Source organism: Oryx dammah, unplaced genomic scaffold (assembly GCF_014754425.2).
Source record: "Oryx dammah isolate SB20612 unplaced genomic scaffold, SCBI_Odam_1.1 HiC_scaffold_7, whole genome shotgun sequence".
Classification (NCBI taxonomy): domain Eukaryota; kingdom Metazoa; phylum Chordata; class Mammalia; order Artiodactyla; family Bovidae; genus Oryx; species Oryx dammah.
Window position 1 is genome coordinate 5,662,686 of NW_024070191.1, and position 15,368 is coordinate 5,678,053.

The 15,368-nt window shown below is 45.7% G+C and overlaps 1 protein-coding gene across 5 annotated transcripts in view; it reads left to right on the forward strand.

The window, feature by feature from the left end:
- MCPH1 (microcephalin 1) overlaps nucleotides 1–15,368 on the forward strand; it is a 225,654-nt gene that overhangs the window by 71,179 nt on the left and 139,107 nt on the right. The window lies entirely within an intron of this gene.

Here is a 15,368-nt window from a genome sequence, read left to right on the forward strand (position 1 = left end):
TTAGTCCCGCCCTCTCTCCCCTGATGGTCCCCAGGAGGATGAGCAGGTAGGTTTCCAGGTAAAGAGCTCACAGCCACGAGCAGATGTAAGATTAGAGCAGACTTAGAATGAGAACGCCCAGTGCAGTTCTCACAGTCAAATGCTCTTTCTTCTGTGCTTGACCAAGAATTAATGTGACCTATGTTAGCGATGGTTTAAAAAGCCAAAGGAATTCCGTGATTGTTTTCACAGATGGGTCTACTTACTGAGAGACATGTTCGTTTAATCCCGTTTGGATATGTTATTATCTATGCATGTCTATCTTTAACATTACTTGCCCTTATTTCTGTGTATTAAATGCAGAGTTTGAGGGGGTTTTTAAGTCATTTTTTTCCCCATTATTCTGGAAATTGAAATTGTTTCTTACTCTTTCTATTTTTACTTTGACCCACAACCCGTGGTCACTCCAAAGCATTACTGTCTGATGAGGGTAGCATCGTTGGTTACTTGCGTCACTATTTTACATCTGCTAAGTACCCAGCCTCCCTTCTCCTCCCGCTAAGCATGTGGTATACTGCTCTTGTTTAGTCACTAAGTCATGCCAATTCTTTTGTGACCTCGTGGACTGTAGCCCGCCAGGCTCCTCTGTCCATGGAACTTCCCAGGCAAGAATACCAGAGTGGGTTGCTGTTTCCTTCTCCAGGAGATCTTCCCAACCCAGGGATCAAACCTGCATCTCCTGCATTGCAGGCAGATTCTTTGCCACTGAGCCACCTGGGAATGCTCTGCTAATTTAAGCCGGTAGAATTATAATATGCAAGTAAACAGCAGATATATTTCCAAGTTCAGCTGTGGTCTTTTTCCCTTGTTATGATTTAACCTGCATCTCTCTCTGGTGTGTGAGGTTTAAGATATTAGTGGTTGGAGTCATGAAGTGGAAAAGGCTGGAATTCCCCCCACAAAGTCCTGTTTGTCTAGGCAACAATTAGGAATTACCTTACTTAATTATATACAAAGTACTGGTCCACATTTCTTTGTATGCAATGTCATTAATAGCTCCAGCCTCTGTGAATGAATATCCTGTTTGCTTTCTCTCCAATTCACAGTGTCTCTGTTTATCAGTTACCTCTTCCTTCCCTCATGTCTCAGAGGAAGACATTATCTTTTATGAGGCCAGGCAGCTGTGCTCTGTTCTGTACCAGCCTATCCTCCTGGAATGCAGAGCCAGCGGAGGGCGCGGGCATGAGGGCTCACACTCCCCGCTACCGGGCACGGGAAGCCCTGCCTGGGTGCCCCCATTTCTGCCCCAAGCCCTGCCAGGGTTCCACCACTAATCATATGTAGAAACAGAGCCAGGTGTGCATTTAACATCAGGCCACTGTGTGTGAAATTAACCTCTCTCTGCGGGATTAACTGCTATCCATGAGCAAGGCGGGAAGTGAAACATGTTATCTGATAAGCTTCCTGTGCTCAGACAGGACTGCCTGCCTGGGCCTTCCTGCCCGAGGGAAGAGCCTTGCCCACGGTGACATAGTGAGTGGACTAAGTGTAAGTGCAGTAATAAGCCAGGAAAAGGAAATAAAAGACATTTAGGTTATAGAGGGGAAGAGAGGGAGCTACCTCTCTTAGACTACATGAGATTCTGTGTGGACAATTGCAACAAATCCACCAGAAAGCTCTCAGGATTAATAAGTGAGTTCAGCAAATTGTTGGCAAACAAGGATTCAGTCGTACAAGGTCAACAATAAGATGGTGATGGTGTTTAGTTGCTCACTTGTGTCTGATTCTTTGTGACTCCCTGGACTGTGGCCAGGCTCCTCTGTCCATGGGATTCTCCAGGCAAAGATGCTGGAATAGGTTGTCATTTTCTCCTCCAGGGCATCTTTCCAACCCTGGGATCGAACCCAGATCTCCTACATTGATAGGAAGATTCTTTACCTCTGAGCCACGGGGGAAGCCCCAGCACTGACATGTTTAAGTTTAAATCTAACTGGAAAGGACGTGCAGACTCTGTGGCCTGGAGGATTGGAACCAGCAGAGACATACCGTGCATAAGGACTGGAAGACTCAGTATGGTTCAAAGACCCTCTCCCCTAAAGTGCTCTGCAGATTTAATGTGTTCCTGCTCACACTCACAGACTTCACTGACGATGCACAGGCTGACTCTCAGATGTGTATGTGGAAAACGGGACAGCATAGCTGGGGCAGTTTAGAAAGCAAAGCACAGAACTGGAGGCACATGCCCGCAGGGTCCATGGTACTGTGTTAGTGGCCCGTGGCCATGTTAAATTACTACAAATTTAGAGGCTAACCGCCTCCCCCCCACCACCCGACCTGAATTCTCACAGCCTCCGAGGTCAGCAGTCTGCGTAGGCTTCCCGGACTCACGGCCAGGTGCTGTAGGGCTCTGTCCCTGCCGGAGGCTTCGGGAAAGGTCCTGCTTCCTGCCCTCTTCAGCTTCTGTGGGCCGCCCACGGCCCGTGGCTCGCAGCCCCTTCCAGCCGTGACGTCACCAGCCTCTGCTTCCCTGGTCACGTCTCTGACTTCCTGCCTCCATCATTTGTTTATTGGGACCCTCGTGGTCTCGCAGAGCCCTCGGGATAATCCAGAGCACCTCCCATCTCGAGGTCGTCAGTGTCACTGCACCTGTAAAGCACCTGTCTCCGCGGCAGGTCACAGACCCCTGGGACTCCTCCAAGGAGAGCTGCAGGGCCCTTCTTCTGCCTGCTCTCACGATAATGCCGATGCGTGATTTCCATAAGGGCCGCATAACACTACTGTATCCCTGCCTGATAACTTTTAATTGATTTGAATTCTGTAAGTTTAGAAAGACCCAGAAGGAGGAAGGCCATGTGAGATGCAGAGCCTGGTGTGGTGCGTCTGTGTGCTGAGGAGCTCGAGACTTCAGGGAGCTCCAGGGGGAGGGTGCCTGGGCCAGGTTCTCCCTCAGAGGTCTCGCTCCCTCCCCTCCAGAAGGGATCCTGTCTACACCTTCACATGGGACTTTTAATCTTCAGAACAGGGTTTGGTCATTGTAAGCAAGGAGACAGACTGGTCAAAAATAGAGCTCACTGAGAAAAAACTAAAGAGGAGTTGCTTACAGAAAGACTAGAGCAGGTCACCCTGGGCCTCCAGCCATCCCCAAACTGTGCATGCTCTTCCTGACGCGGAGCTCACCCACGGTGCTGGCCCAGAGCGAGGCGGAGCCACAGGGCAGGGTTGGCTGTGGACCCCCAAGGCTTGAGCAAAGGCAAGACTGGGGCGGGGCTGTATTAGTGCCAAAGCCAGGAGCCTGCCTCAGTCAGGGTTTTAACACTAGCAAGATAGTGCAGGACAGCATGCGGTTAACATTTTAAGTAGCACGTTTCACCTGCCAGTATAGTGATTTCAGGGCTTCCCTGGTGACTCAGATGGTAAAGAATCTGCCTGCAATGTGGGAGGCCTGGGTTCGATCCTGGGTTGGGAAGAACCCCTGGAGGAGGGTATGGCAACCCACTCCAGTGTTCTTGCCTGGAGAATCCCATGGACGGGGAGCCTGGCGGGCTGCAGTCCATCAGGTCACAAAGAGTTGGACACGCCTAAGTGACAAATCACAGCACACATAATGATTTCAAACAGTGGTAAAGCAGTTTCTTCAAAATTTAATGGACTTTTGCCCTTATTAAGCCACTAACTAAGCCACCGGTTCTTCTGGAGGATAGGACTTCTGACAGGTTTATATATTTCACTTGTCTAGTATCTCATACATCCAATGCCTTCTACTAAGAAGACTGGAATACACAGGTAGCTGTTCAGAGGGAGAGGATGGAGTGAAAATGACTGCACTGAAAATGCAGTTTCATTGTACATCTGCATGCACATGTAAATCCAAATGTGCTTGCTCTGTGTGGAGGTTCCCATCAGTTTCCCCTATAGAGTAAGTTCAGGACAGTGAAATGGTGAGCTACCCTGCTGCTCCCTGATTGGGGAGTTTAATCATCCCCAGAGAAAATGGTACATCATGTGAATTGCCAGGCTGGGCGCAGCACAAGCTGCCGTCATGATTGCCGGGAGAAATATCAACAACCTCAGATACGCAGATGACACCACCCTTAGGGCAGAAAGAGAAGAAGAACTAAACAGCCTCTTGATGAAAGTGAAAGAGGAGAGTGAAAAAGGAAACTTGAATCTCAACATTCAAAAAACTAAGATCATGGCATCCAGTCCCATCGCTTCATGGCAAAGAGATGGGGAAACAATGGAAACAGAGACAGTCTTTTATTTTCTTAGGTTCCAAAATCACTGAAGATGGTGATTGCAGCCATGAAATTAAAAGACGCTTGCTCCTTGGAAGAAAAGTTATGACAAACCTAGGCCGCATATTAAAAATCAAAGGCATCATTTTGCTGACAAAGATCTGTCTAGTTAAAGCTGTGGTCTTCCATGTACAGATGTGAGAGTTGAACCTTAAATAAGGCTGAGCACCGAAGAATTGATCCTTTTGGACTGTGGTGTTCAAGAAGACTCTTGAGAGTCCCTTGGACTGCAAGGAGATCCAACCAGTCTATTCTAAAGGAGATCCTGGGTGTTCATTGGTAGGACGGATGTTGAAGCTGAAGCTCCAGTACTTTGGCCACTTCATGCTAAGAGTTGACTCATAGGAAAAGACCCTGAGGCTGGGAAAGACTGAGGGCAGGAGCAGAAGGGGGCATCTGCAGACAAGATCTGAGGCATCATTGACTCAACAGACGTTAGTTTGAGCACGCTCCAGGAGATAGTGAAGGACAGGTGAGTCTGGTATGCTGCCGTCCATGTGGTCACAAAGAGTCGGCCATGACTTAGTGATGAACAACAGCAAGGAAAATGAGACAGGGTGCTGCGCCGCCCGGGTGCCGGGAACCTGTCCGGCTGGGCAGCCTTCGGGAAGACATCCTATCTCCCTGAGCTGCGGCTCCTCCTCTGTAAGACACACCCAGTGACAGGATGTCCTTCATAGGATCGCGTGAAAGCTAAGAGTTAAAGACGTGTGGTGCTCCTCGAGGCACCTGACAAAAAGTAGGGATTTAACATGTTAGCCTTACAACAGAAATAGCCTAGTAACCTCCTGCAAGAACTGTAAGAATCATCTGCTACATCCTGTGCCCATAGCCTTATATAGGGAAAGAGTCCTGCTAAGTCACTTCAGTCGTGTCCAACTCTGTGCGACCCCAGAGATGGCAGCCCACCAGACTCCCCCGTCCCTGGGATTCTCCAGGCAAGAACACTGGAGTGGGTTGCCATTTCCTTCTCCAATGCATGAAAGTGAAAAGTGAAAGTGAAGTTGCTCTATCGGGTCGACTCTTGGCGACCCCATGGGCTGCAGCCCACCAGGCTCCTCCGTCCATGGGATTTTCCAGGCAGGAGAACTGGAGTGGGTTGCCATTGCCTTCTCCGGGAAAGAGTACATTAACCCTAAAATTGACCAAAGGCACTTGCTCTGGACAAGTGAGCACTTGGTCGAGGACTAAGTGAGGGAGGCTGGAAATGGGGATGGTCTGGGTGGGCAGTGGCGGGGGGAAGCATCTGCATCCATCCTTGTGTCTTTCCTGATCCAGAGGCCGACCGGAGGATTTCAGTGTGCTTGAGAGCCCACTTCCCCGGAAGGCACTGTGGTGCTGATCTTCTCCAGAACCTTCAGAGTACTGTTTCTCCAAGCGGTTGCTCTCAGGTTCCAAAGATAGTTTTGGAATTCGTGTCTATGCAAACAGCTTCCCAGCGATGCGCAAACCCTCCCTATTCGTGGAGAACACCAACCCCTGGGAAACCGAAAAGCACAGGATACGCTGCGGCTTAAAGAAAAATGCCTGGTCATGTAATTGTGATGACTCAGAGGCTTCCTCTAGTGGTGGGGGCGGAGGGGGGGTGACGTGTTCACTGATGCTTATAGATGAAGGCCTTGGAAAACACCATAGACACGAACTGAACCCCTTTCCCTGTCCAACTCCATCTTAAATAAGACAGACATGCTCCCTGATGCTTGAATGGCCTCCTTTGATTTTCTAAAATAATTCAAGCAAACAAACGTGATAAGCTGTTCTGAGAGACAGAAGTTGCGCCTGCTGTTTACAGAGCCACACCGGGTAGTTTCTAAAGCTTAACACACAGCACAACGGTCAGCGACTTGTTCGTGACTCTGGACAGGAGCTTCGAAGGTGGCGGCTTCTGTTCGGGTCAGTGCTAGCAGAATCCACACGCTTCCTGAAGGATCTCATATCTTTGTGTAAAAGGAACGACTCTCTCCCTGTGGTCTGCCTCCTTTCTGCTTGTCCCCAATGCAATTTGGGGGATTCTTAAAATATTCCTTTTGGCGAGCGCTATCAACTCGCCTCCAAGAAAAACATCACTGGGAATGTTTTTATTTCAGGGTTTGTGTGGTATTCTCTGGAAATTTTTTGTAAAGGAGAATTCTAACAGCTCTTTAAAATTAGATGGTTGTATGTGGCCCGGTTTATCATATCCAAAAAATTATGGTGATTTTATAACACAATTCAGTTTGGATTTTTACTTAATCTTTTGTGTGTGTGTGTATGAGAAAACCATGTTGGCATCTTCAGCTTGTTTACAGCAGTTCCTACTTCCACTGTTCACTCTGCTGTTTTCAGCAAAGCAAGTAACTTTTTTCCTGCTTCATGATCGAGTTGTCTGTCAGAAACATAGAAATGTAGGCCTGTGTCCTGTTCAAGAGGGACAGGAAGTAACACAAAAGAAAAAGAGAGAAATTGGTTTTACCAGAGTGTCCCTTTACACTAGTTTGTTATATCTTGTTTAAGCGTGGGGCTCCTTGAATTCTCTAGAAGAAGCGTCTTCCACTTATTTAGTGTCTGCCTCACTCTTCCTGGCATTACCTGAATTCCGCCCCACCTGCGTTCCCTCTGTCCCAGGAGAGGGGGACCTGCGACTTCTCCCCTCTGCTTCCAGTACACACCGCTCTGTCTCCCTTTCAGACACACACAGGAGTGACTCAGCCTCTGTGTTCAGGTTAGAAAGTGTTGATTCTGACTGCTTTTGAGTTAGGCTTGATGGGGACACTTAAAGCTAAGTCTCTTATAAATGCAAATTCAGGGCTTAGAAGCTTAATCAGTCTTGCAGCCAAATTTCAAGGCAGAGTAACTTTTAACAGAAGAGTAAAGAAGCACTTCATAGTCAAGCATGTCATAAATCAAAACATGATGTCCTGGCAGGTCAGTTGTCTTGAAATACGGTGATTCCGTTTGGACTTTCCCACACTGACCTCAGCAGGCGATGCATCTGAGAGAGGTACGTTATTAGGGTGAGTGCAGGGTCAACTGTCTGAGGTAGAATGAAATGGGCTGTAATCCCTGTAGTCCCTGCAGCCCGTGCCTGTGCGTCGCTTGGAAGAATGCTTAGTCACCCTTCTGAGCTCACAGTCAGTGCTGAAACCAGACTGGAATCCGGCCTTTTCCCTGGTACATCCCTGTCCTCCTGAGACTGCTCAGGAGGAATACATCCTGAAACTGTCTTCTCTCTTTCTTTATAAACCTGAAGTGAGTGGACTAACCCTGAATCATTTTTAGACAGAATGTACTTACGTAGTGTGCCTGTGGCCAGGGTTCCTGAACTGTTTTCCTGCATTCTCTAGCAAACATTTATTGGCTGCAAGGCGCTGATGATGTGAGAGCTCCACCTCGGGTCTTCAGATCTTACTTGGTTTGATTCCAAAGTCATTTTGACTGTGCCAGAGATTATATTTTGATGAAGTACTTACATTTTAAAAAGCATTTTCACATCCTCTGTCTCCTGGACCCCGTGCGGTGATAAACATTGTTGTGCTTAGTGGTGGAGACACTAGGAAAAGTACCCCTTCTGACTTGGATATCAGGATTGGCTCTTTGAAACAGGCTTGATAAAGATACTACCCTAAGGCACTGGGTAGAAGCAGTCATCTCAGAGCACACCTACTCTGACATTTTTTCTTGTTAAAATAATGGATTCTGTTTGAGGACCGACACAGAGCCTGCCTCCCTGCTCCTTTCCCTTGTGGTTCCTGCAAAGTGCCCGACCCCTCCTCTGGGGCCCCGGGAAGTGGCGGCCTGCAGGACTCCGGCACCCCATCCACCATCCTCTCAGCCCACCAGGTGTGCCCATCCCACCCTGGAGGAGCGGGCTTGCCCACAGCCTCACCACTGCAGACATGTGAAAGGGGACCTATTGGCTTGTTGTTGTTCAGTCACTAAGCTGTGTCCACCTGTGTGACCCCATGACCTGCAGCACGCCAGGCTTCCCTGTCCTTCACCAACTCCCAAGTTTTCCTCAAACTCACGTCCACTGATTCAGTGATGCCATCCAACCATCTCATCCTCTGTTGCCCTCTTCTCCTCCTGCCTTCAGTCTTTCTCAGAATCAGGGTCTTTTGCAATGAGTCAGTTCTTCATATCTGGTGTCCAGAGTAGTAAGGAGGGAGGGAGATACCAGATTAAGGTTCTGTATGTTAAAGCAGAGGTCTCTGTGTTCGGCAAGCAGTGTGAATGCATAAGGCTGCACGCGAGAGACCCAGCGACCCCGTCCTGTTTAGTGCCCATCCGTTTCAAAACATGGCCTTCTGGGCTCTCGCTGTTTCTATTTTATTTTGCTTAACTTGGGGCAGCCAAGCATAAGTGCCAGTTGGTAACTTTCCCGAACCTCACGTTATCTCTTCCTCGCTTTGTGCTTGAGAATTCTAGGATCTCCACTTAGTCTCCGTGGAACTGAATCACAAATTCAAAGCTCAGTTTCAGAAAAAGCTTCAGTTACACCTAAAGTTACATCTCCGTTATTTAACCTTTGCAACTTTCCACTGAATCCCTAGACTCCTGTGTGTCTCTGGCGTCACAAGGAAGCAGTGCTCTCCTTCAGCAACAGCACAAAAGTTTCACCTTCAGGTTTTCACCAGAAAATGCAGCCGTGATTTCATTCTCCGGGACTTTTCGAAAGTGAGATTCAGCCCTCCATCGTCACAGTGGCTGTCAGTGACCTTGGGAACTCTGTGAACTGCCACACTGTAAGGTTTCTGAGCTCTAACCTGAGTCGCCATAGATTGCCACAGAACATGCTTATTTTTCAGTCACTGTGCTGGACTCTTTGAGACGCTGTGGACTGCAGCACGCCGGGCTTCCATGTCCCTCACCATCTCTCGGACGTAGAACCGGGCAGAGCAGCAGACTTAACCTCTCTTTATCTCTGCATGAGTCCCCTCTGTGAACTGGGCTTCAGTGGGAATAGTGGCATTTTGAAGAGAACTGATGGGAGAAGTACTGGAGTTTTAAAAACCATTGTAATGTCTTTCAGAACAAAATTGACAACATTTTGCCACCTGATGCTTACTATGTGTGATCCACACAATGAGTTTCTCCTAAAATTCATTGCCCTGGAAGGTCCCCTACAGAAAACCTTCTCAGCTCTTCTTTACCAGATAATAAGACATATGTAAAAGTGATTTTGCAGCTGAACTAGCAGCTTGCCTTAGATGGCGTGATAGATCTACATCTTAGTTCTTTTGAATTGATCTGTATTCTTTTGCAAGAACAGATAATGCTGTGCTTGAATATTAAAGTTTGCATAACCTGATAATCTGTCAAGCACTGGTTGTTCTCAGAGAGTTCACAGATCTGAGACACACAAACGCAGTCATGGGTTCTTGTGAAGTGGGGCAGGAGGAGATGCTTCTGTCCTTCACAAGGTCCTTCCTGCCTTCCTCACGGGCTGCCTGCTACGTGCCATATCACACAGCCTCGGAGAGGGCCTTCAGTGACTAGAGAGGCGCATCTCCACCGACTTTGTTTCCTATAGCTAGTTTATCTTCGTTTCATTGTTGTTCAGTTGCTCAGTCGTGTCCAACTCTTTGCGACCCCCTGGACTGCAGCACGCCAGGCTTCCCCGTCCATCACCATCTCCCGGAGTTTGCTCAAACTCATATCCGTTGAGTCAGTGATGCCATCCAACCATCTCATCCTCTGTTGCCTCCTTCTCCTCCTGCCCTCAGTCCTTCGCAGCATCAGGGTCTTTTCCAGTTCAAAAGCACTGATTCTTTGGTGCTCAGCCTTCTTTATGGTCCAGCTCTCACATCCGTACATGACTACTGGGAAAACTACAGCTTTGATTATAGGGACCTTTGCTGGCAGAGTGATGACTCTGCTTTTAACATGCCGTCTAGGTTTGTCATAGTGTTTCTTCCAGGGAGCAGCCATGTGTTGCTCATTTGGTCTCACTGGGTGATAACAAAACAAGAGAAACTAATACATAAGTGTTAATTTATGTGCAGTACTTTTTTCCTTTTGTTGTTGTTCAGTCACTAGGTTGTGTCTGGCTTTTTGCAACGCCATGGACTGCAGCATGCCAGGCCTCCCTGTCCCTCACTTTCTCCCAGAGTTCACCCAAGTTCCTGTCCATTGAGTCGGTGATGCCATCCAACCGTCTCATCCTCTGCCGCCCTCCTCTCCTTTTGCCTTCAATCCATGGATGCCTTCTTGAAATAAAACATTTCATTGTTAAACTGTGAGCAGTATTTTTGGTAGTAAAACTCATGAGAGAGTTTTGGCCATACCCTCCTTGGCACAAGGGTCTAGGACCAGACCAGGGCTGTTTTGGGTGTGACGGCAGCACCTGTGTGGCAGACACCGGTTGTTTAGTGATCAGAAGCTCTTCAGGACACGTGGCCCAAGACTTCGGCTGGGGCATGAGGCGCAGCACTTTGTAGCAAAATGAATGAGTGAGCAGATGGGTGACTGAACATACTGTTATTTCTTTTAAAAGTCTTGGAATTTCTTCTAGCCTCTGAGCTAAAAATGTCATTTAAAAAGATTGTACATCATTATAAATTACAGAAGTGCCCATGTAGTTCGTGTGTTTCTTGTTAAGATTCATGAAAAGAAGATGACCTGATGCTCATTTAAGGAAAACCATCTTATAACTCAAATTCACGGAAAGAACAAAAAACAGTGATTGCTCTTAGTAGCCATAATATTTGGTTTATTGTCAGTGATGGTAATAATAATTTCTACTTTGTTTTCATACAGTGATGTTTCTGCTGTTTATTTTAGTTACATTGGAATGTGTTATATTTATTTCTTTGTTTTCATTTTGATAAGAAAAGTAGAGCTTGTGTTATTTATAAAGATGTTTGGACTTCACATTTAAGTACCATGGTGAAATTCCGGGTCACCATGCTCTCTACTGAGCAATATGTAAAAAGTGGCTCATTGTGAGCAGTTAAGCTCTGAAATCCAAGAATAACCCATTTTCATTTTCGCAGCCTGGAAAAGATTGGGTAAAATATAAGCAGAATAAATCTAACTTCAGTGCCTGCGTGTGATACAGCCAAACATTTTTGTAAGAACATTCAAGTACATATCAACATGTAGCTTCTTTTTTCCTCTTCCCATCTGATATTTCATCTCTGTCAAGTTAATATCTCTTACCAAAGGGAGAAGAATTCTTAGCTACTTATTTTTAGCACTTTATTGCTTATTTTTTTGTTTTGGTTAAATAGGTTGTATTAAGTTTTGGGTTTCCCCCACCCCCTTTTTTGAGACAGCTGAAGCCGTGCTTTTCAAACCTTAAAAACCTGTGAATCACTTGAGGATCTTATTAAAATGCAGATTCTGACTCAGTGGGTCTGGGTCTTGGGTTCTTCATTTGCCCCCAGGTGATGTTTTGGCTGCTGGTCTCAGGAGCACATGGGGAAGAGCTGGTGCCCAGCGAGCATGTCTGAGAATGGGTACGATGTTAGTCACATAGGAAAGTAGACGGTGGGGCTGCCTTGCTGGGAGACTTACGTACGCTCAGCTTGTCAGTGTTGTGGTTCAAAGTCGTGTCCGACTCTTTGTGACCCCATTGACTGCAGCACGCCAGGCTTCCCAGTCCTTCACCATCTCCTGGAGTCTGCTCAGACTCATGTCCGTTGAGTTGGTGATGCCATCCAGCCATCTCACCCTCTGTCATCCCCTTCTCCTCCCACCTTCAATCTTTCCCATCATGATTAAAAGTTATACTATTGATAGCCTCAATGTTTCAAAGTGGAAACTGAAACTTGAGCAGTTCTAATAGATTGCTCATAGTCACAGTGCTTGCAAATGGTGAATTTGAGATTTGAATTCAGCTTTTCCTCCATCCATAGGCCTTGGACTTTCTGACATCTAATTCCACAGGTAGCCTAGAGGATATTTTGATTTGTTGCTTCCTTAAACTTTGATATATTCATTCTGTGACTGCACACCACCTCTTTGTGTTTTCAAAAGATTAATGGGTAAGAGTGAATTTTGTTCCCAGCCTTGCCATTCTCCAGCTGTGTGACGAGTAAGGCAGGACGTGTCCAGAGAACACTCAGTACTGATTTACTGTTATTAAACAAGCTTGTTTTTTTGACACCTGTTGCTAGTCTCCCTTCAAATCTTGAAACCTTGAAGCCAAATGAAAGAAGCCAGAAGGTCACACATTGTAAGATTCTTTTCATATGATGGACCTGAAAGGGGAAGGTCCTTGGACTGCTGATTAGCAGTTAACCAGGCTGGAAGAGAGAAGAGGATGAAGAGTAATCGCTTAATGGGTACGGGGTGTATCCCTGGCCTGACCCAGAAGTTTCAAAACTAGACAGAGGTGGTGATTGCTCAACAGTAAACTAAATGCCACCGGGCCGGACACTCTAAAATGGTTACTTGTGTATTCTGTGAATTTCACCTCACAGGCTTGTGACAGGCTTGTTTTTTTTTAAGTGACTTGATGGCATTATAGAAAACATTTCTTGGTGTTCTGAGATGTGTTGGAAATACTTACTTTGGAGCAAACATCGTTGCCTTGAAACTTAGCCAGTTCAAGTTGGTCTTTCTGGGAGACCAGACCTCCTCTGTTTTCTGGCTCTAAAGTGTTCAGGACTTAAGCATCCTATTATATGGTTATTACAAGTTACACTGTTGATAGCCGCAATTTTTTTTTATCCTGAAGCTTAATCTAGAAACAACTTTATTGCCACAGCACTTGCCAACTGACTTGCCTCTTGTCACAAACCTGTAAAGAGATGGGCATTGGTTTAACCCACTTGCCTGGGTTCTGTGTTAAACAGTACATGATACTGTCTCTTTGTGGAAAAAAAGCATAAATATCATTATTCTTTCTAGAAAAATTTAAAGCAATGGACTCAGTAGCACATTCTCTTAAGGTTTTATTGTTTCAGGAAAATCAATTACTCTCATAACTGAGGCAAAGAATCTGTGAGATCTGATGAGAAAAATATAATTTTATTTTTATAGTTCTGTTATTAGCTTAAAATTTTAAAAATTAGCAGTGACCAGTTTTGTTACTCTTGGATAGGAAACAAATTTGCAAACGCTGAATATATGTTTCTGTGTCTCCACAGACTCTTACAACAAAGGGTTGTGTGTGTTTTTTTTTAACCCCAGTTGATGTGGGGAAGGATTGTTGTTGTTTTCCAGTTGCTCAGTCATGTCCAGCTCTTTGTGACCCCGTGGACTGCAGCACGCCAGTCTTCCCTATCCTTCACTATCTCCCAGAGTTTGCTCAAACTCATGTCCATTGAATCGCTGATGCCATCCAACCATCTCACCCTCTGTTGTCCCTTTCTTCTGCCTTCAGTGTCTCCCAGCATCAAGGTCTTCTCCGATGAATCGGCTCTTGGCATCAGGTTGGCCAAAGTGTTGGAGCTTCAGCTTCAGCATCAGTCCTTCCAGTGAATATTCAGGGCTGATTTCCTTTAGGAGGGACTGGTTGGATCTCCTTGCAGTCCAAAGGACTCTCAAGAGTCTTCTCCAGCACCACAGTTTGAAAGCATCAATTCTTCCACATTCAACCCTCTTTGGGGTGCAACTCTCACATCGGTACATGACTACTGGAGATGGAAGGGCAGAAAGTTTAATTTAATTTTATTTAATTATTTAATTTAATTATTTCTTTTCAATAATTAAAGGAGAAAATACATATACTTTCAACCTGTTTGAAATCAAGTAGATTCCCTTGGATTAAATCTGTGGCACAGGTTTCTAAACCATCAGATTTGAATTTTAATTACTTAATTGGCATTTTATACAATATGAAGTTCTTTGTATTCAAAGAGTATTGTTGACTTTTCCCATAGAGCAGACACCCCCTTTTTTTTCCCTTGGCTGCTATGTTCACACTATGTTCTTAGTCCCAAAATGCAGTTGAATTCTAGCAGTTGTGTATGCTAGGTGGTATGGTCTGGAGACAAGTCCAAAAACAATGATTGATTAGCCTGGCTGTTTAGAAACTGGGAATGAACAATATTACAATTACACTAAGACATTGTGAATGTTAATAAATGGTTTCAAGCCAATTAGTAATGCTCTCAAGTAAGTTACATCAGCTTCCTTTGTAGTTGTGGTTATTAACACCAGCAGATCCCTTTCATAATTTGCTTCTCTCTCACCCTGACCTTCTAAAATCCCTTATACATGGAAATAAGTATTGTTTTCCCCTTTTTTTTTTTTTGAAACGCAAAAAATTAAGGGTAACTTGTTTAGTGTCTTTGCTTGTTAAATACTCTGAGTAAATTAATTTTTAAGACTACTGAAGAAAATTTTTTAGACAGTAAACTATTAAGAAATTAAAGTGAATGTTACCCTGGTGTCTCAGTGGTAAAGAATCGCCGGCCAACGCAGGAGTTGTTGTTCAGTCACCAAATCATGTCCAACTCTTTGAGACCCCATGGACTACATCACAGCAGGCTTCCCTGTCCCTCACCATCTCCCAGAGTTGGCCCAAGTTCATGTTCATTGAATTGGTGATGCCATCCAACCGTGTCATCCTCTACTGCCCTTTTCTTCTGCCTTCAGTCTTTCCCAGCATCAGGGTCTTTTCCACTGAGTCACCTGTTCGCATCAGGCACTCAAAGTATTGGAGCTTCAGCATCAGCCCTTCCCGTCAGCATTCACAGTTGATTTCCTTTAAGGTTGAACTGGTTTGATCTCCTTGTTGTCCAGGGAACTTTGAAGAAACTTCTCCAGCACCACAGTTGGAAAGCATCAATTCTTCGGTACTCTGCCTTCTTTATGGTCCAGTTCTCGCATCCATACTTGACTACTAGAAAGACCTTAGCCTTGACTCTATGGACCTTTGCCAGCAATGTGATGTCTTTTTTTTAACACACTGTCTAGGTTTGTCATAGCTTTCCTGCCAAGAAGCAATCGTCTTCTAATTTCATGGCTGCAGTCACCATCTGCGTTGATTTAGAGCCCAAGAAGAGGAAATCTGTCTTTTCCCCATCTGTTTGCCATGAAGTGATGAGACCGGATGCCATGATCTCACTTTTCTTAATAGAGTTTTAAGCCAGTTTTTTCACTCTCCTCTTTCACCACGTCAAGAGGTTCTTTAGTTCTTCCTCACTTTCTGCCATTAGAGAGCAC